General features: G+C 34.8%; 1 pseudogene; it reads left to right on the top strand.

Annotated features, from left to right (window-relative positions):
* Positions 1-1,714: 1,714 nt before the first annotated feature.
* On the top strand, positions 1,715-3,205 carry LOC149220890 (uncharacterized; annotated as a pseudogene).
* Positions 3,206-4,017: the final 812 nt, after the last annotated feature.

Genomic DNA, 4,017 nt, shown 5'->3' on the forward strand with positions numbered 1-4,017 from the left:
TTAAAACATATATAATAGTGAGGAGAAAGGGCCCACTCCACGTGAGTCTCCTCCCTTCCCTTCCCAATAACCAACCTTCCAATACCATTAGTTTCCATAAAACTTAGTTCGATTTATTATTATAATATTTAATATTTTTGTTTAATTAATTAATTTATTTATTTTGTTAGCCCAGAGGACCTACCAGATCTACCAGTAAACCTATCAGAGTAGCTAGTAAACCACCGGGAGACCTACGATCTGTCCAGCTCCCTATAGGCGTCAGGCTTTCTCCTGGGAGATTTCACAAGATTTTGAACCCCAAGACTTCCAATTTGGTGAGACTTCATTTTCCGGCCATTTCCAGTTGTGCTACCCCTAGCGGACCAAAAAAAAAACTTTTATTCATATGTTTTAATAAATTTAAAAATATTTTGTAATAATTTTATTGTATTATATTTTATATATTTTATTCTTTTATATATTTTGTATTGTTTTATATTAATATCATTTGATATAATTTAACTTATTTTTTAATATTTTAAAATTTTAAACATATTTATTTTGTTTAATTTTTTTACAAAATCAAAACTTTATTAAAATGGCCAGATGTTTTTCCCAATACAGTGTTTTTCCAGAAAAATAGCAGTTTTGAAACCCAAAGTTTGGAGTGATCTATCTTGAGTTTCACTCATCCAAAATGTGGCCTAGAACATCTTGTGTGAAACAAAAAATCATGGAGAATAATCAGGAGGCATTAAATCAAGCAAATTTGAATATTTAATATACCAAAAAAATTAACAGAAGTTGGAGCTATGAATTTGTAACAAGAAATTCATTTTTTGAGTTTTGTTTTTTGGAAATTGATTGGCTGAAACTTTTGCTATTGCAACTTTGTTCAAATATAGATTTCTTGGGCCAAACAAATCATTACAAATATCAACGGGAAGCATCAATTTATTTTATTTTATTCATTTAATTAGATTTTAATTCGAGAATTTGTTTTTCCCAAATTTGTTTTTCCAATTTTCATGTGCAATTTCTATTGGTTTCACATTTTAATTTTAATGATTCTTGGGAGGGAATTTGTTGGAAGGTTATGGGGTAAATATATATGTAAGAAACAAGATTAAACTAGCATATAAGAGAAAGGGATTATCCCCAACTAAAAGAAGAGATCTCAATTATTCTTCCAACAACTTTCTCTTTTTGGAGATTCATTTTGTAATTACAAATAATGGTTTTGAGAATGAGGAGAGGGTTCCGCTTTTTTGCATTTTTTTATCCAAATTGAAAGTGGCATTGACCCATGGTATCCACCTATGGTATCTAAGCATGGTATTTACCCATGGTATTGTAACTTAAAAAAGGCTATAAATAACAAGCCTCATTTTGTAAAAGGATAGATGGGTCCTCCACAATGTAGTAGCCAAAAGCTCCTTTCATTTAATAAATGGTTTCTTAAATGATTAATGGTTATCTTCTTTATGCATTCGGTTTGGGTATCTTCAATAATGTGTTATTTCTTTCCTCTCCTAGTGTAGTGTTCAGTGTGTAGGTCTCTTATATCTTGGCCCCTCCCAAGGTTCGTATTAGTGGTATCAAAGCCTGGTATGATTCCATGGAAACTAGGGTTTATAAGGGTTTTTCAATTTTCAATATGGATTTGAAGAAGATATAGCCATTCCTAGATTCAACACCCAAAATCTCTTCACAGAGCGAAGTATTATGAGACATGGGATTAGCAAGATATGCGAGTGAAAATGTTGGTGATATTTATTGGAAAGATGTGAAAGGAGGAGGGCGAATTATTCTCAGTTGTTGGATTTTATATGTCTCTTTTCTTATCCTGTCGATACATCCCTGCTGGTAGAATTCTAACTACTTAGTAGTTCTGGTCACAGGGGAAAATGTTGGGTGAAATTCAATCAAAATGTAGGATTTCTTATGCTTCAAATCACAAATGGGAGCATAAGAAACCCTACATTGATCACAAATGGAAGCATAGGAAACCCTACATTGATCTATGGTGGAAAATTGGGTGGATCCAATGATTCATTTGGTTGGATCAACCTATCAAATAAATATGGTCTCCTAGGCCACCGACTAGAATCTTTGAGGATACCCCCCACTTTAATTATACTCATCCCCAAAGAATGCACTTTGTTATTCATATTTCTAAAAAAATTTAGAGACTTTAAAATTGGGGATCCTTGATGTAAAGTGGTTTGTAATGGGAGATGATGATATTTGTTTTTGTGCCATAGAATTTGGTGTGGGTTCTCACCAAATATGATCAAAATTAATACTACTACATTGGCAAAAATTTTGAATCGACCAATCAGAATGCATGGAATGACGTATAACAGAGGAGATTTTACCATCAATTATCCATTGGCATGATCCCTCACCCAAGTCCAGGATGAGTGCCTCCACCATTACCCCCATTTATGTGGCAATGATCAACACATGGAGGCCTGCTTAGTCGAGCTCGAGGTTTTCTTAACCAAGGAGTCGAGATTTCATGAGATTGATATTCATGGAGATATATTTTGCATTCTAGCAGCTCATCTGATTTGACTTTTTTTCTACCTCCATCATCTTGACAACATTGTACCCATATTCCCTAACATGAACTAGGTGGCTTCCCTGAGGCATTTGATGGAGGTTTCCCAGGTTGACAAAAAAATAGACTCTCCAGTAGAGAATTTGCTACAAGGGGAGGCAAAAATGGACAATCTCAATTTCCTGGTGATGTTACATGTAGGTCTTGTATAGGATTGAGCTCCCCCATGTTATTGAATACCCCCTATAGAAATTTATGACATGGGGCCACTCAATGAAAACACACTTCTAGTTCAACACATACCATGTTCCCAGAAACCCATGCAAGAGATTAATCATCTTGTGTATGGAAAATGCAGTGCACGATAGTTCTTCTAAAGATGTTGTGAGTAGGTATATGAAGTTGCAAGTTCTTGATTTTATTAATGTAAACTATAATGAAGGACATGACACAAAAAAACAATGCCTGCAATGGCTAGGAGTGCAACCTTCCAACTCAGTGGAGTACATGAGATTCTACAACATATCAATCATCATGGTAGGAGAAATGATCGATCCCCACACCACCAATGACTCCTTCCTTCTCTTTTTTCTCTTCGATACTCTCACGAAAAAATTCCCTCACACGTTCCTCTCACTTCAATACCCTGGAACACCTTGATTATCCAAAACCATAGAAATCTTGTTGCCATTCATGTCAATCTCATTAGCTTCGTTCATGATGATTGATTCCAACTTCAGGACCATATTTCCAAACACATTTCAGCCCTACTTTTTGATGACTAGATCCATGCACCTATTGCTGGAGCCATGCCATGGGGCTCGAACCCCAACAATGTTATACTGAATGTAAATTGTGATATGAAAAAATGCAATTTTGGTTTGGTTTGGATGACTTCTAAAACTAATTTTATGACCACATATGTGGTTACTAAATGGCATAGAGCTCTAGAATTGTTGTTGAATTCATCAAGTTATACTGCAACCATTGGTATGTGGTCAATGGGATGTATTTTCATGGAATTGAAGAAATTATTGTTAAATGAAAACAGGATTAATTTTAACTAGTGTTGGTGATTAGATAGCACAAACTTAGTGTTTGAAGAGTTTTCATTATTTGGAGGAATATCCAACTCCATTTAGGCTCATGTAGTTGACATATAATTTGACAAGAGTTAGGTTGTAGGGATGTTTGGAGATTGCAATATTAAATTAGATAGTCATCAAGTTATAATGACCGTATTGTTGCAGGGTCGTTCCACGCATTGTTCCAAACATGGGGCCTCCCACCATGCATATAAAGAAAGTGGACTTACTTTTATTTTTATCACAAGAGGACTCATGGATTTATGTCTACAATGTATTGAAGAAAAAAGATAAACCACCAAATTTTTACCTGACAGACCCACAAGTGAACTATCTTGAGGTTCATTTTCTATGCCATGCATTCTTAGTCTCACAGTTGGCCCCCAA

Source organism: Pinus tabuliformis, chromosome Q (assembly GCF_031772625.1).
Source record: "Pinus tabuliformis cultivar Carrire ecotype Pingquan chromosome Q, CPIR1, whole genome shotgun sequence".
NCBI lineage: Eukaryota > Viridiplantae > Streptophyta > Pinopsida > Pinales > Pinaceae > Pinus > Pinus tabuliformis.